The sequence below is a fragment of the Hyaena hyaena genome, unplaced genomic scaffold (genome assembly GCF_003009895.1).
Source record: "Hyaena hyaena isolate Hyena2069 unplaced genomic scaffold, ASM300989v1 scaffold_122, whole genome shotgun sequence".
Classification (NCBI taxonomy): domain Eukaryota; kingdom Metazoa; phylum Chordata; class Mammalia; order Carnivora; family Hyaenidae; genus Hyaena; species Hyaena hyaena.
In genome coordinates, this window is record NW_024080754.1 from 1,174,819 (window position 1) to 1,175,535 (window position 717).

Genomic DNA, 717 nt, shown 5'->3' on the forward strand with positions numbered 1-717 from the left:
ATTTTTGTGCATGGTGTGAGAAAATGATCTAGTTTCATTCTTCTGCATGTTGCTGTCCAATTCTCCCAACACCATCTGTTAAAAAGGCTGTCTTTTTTCCATTGGATATTCTTTCCTGCTTTGTCAAAGATCAGTTGGCTGTATACTTTTGGGTCCACTTCTGAGTTCTCAATTCTGTTCCGTTGGTCTATGTGTCTGTTTTTGTGCCAATACCATACTGTCTTGATGATGACAGCTTTGTAGTAGAGGCTAAAGTCTGGGATGGTGATACCTCCCGTTTTGGTTTTATTTTTCAGTATTACTTTGGCTATTTGGGGTCTTTTGTGGTTCCATACAAATTTTTGGACAGTTTGTTCTAGTTTTGAGAAGTATGCTGGTGCAATTTTGATTGGAATTGCATTGAATGTGTAGAGTGCTTCTAAAGATATTTTAATTCCTGCCATAGTTCTGAAACCTTAAGATACATATTCATCAATGAGCATTTATTAGTATATCATGTGTAATTTGGTGTTGGATTTATGTTATAGTTCTGCTTTTGGATGGTGCATAAACCAACATTTTAAATGTCTAAAGATGATTAAGAAGCTATAGGTGACATATGAGAGGTGAATAATGTTAACCCATAGTATTATTTGGAACCAGAGAGTTATAACAGAACAGGATTTCACAGATTGTGCAGGTCAATTTCCCTATTTCATAAATGAGAAATCTAAGGGC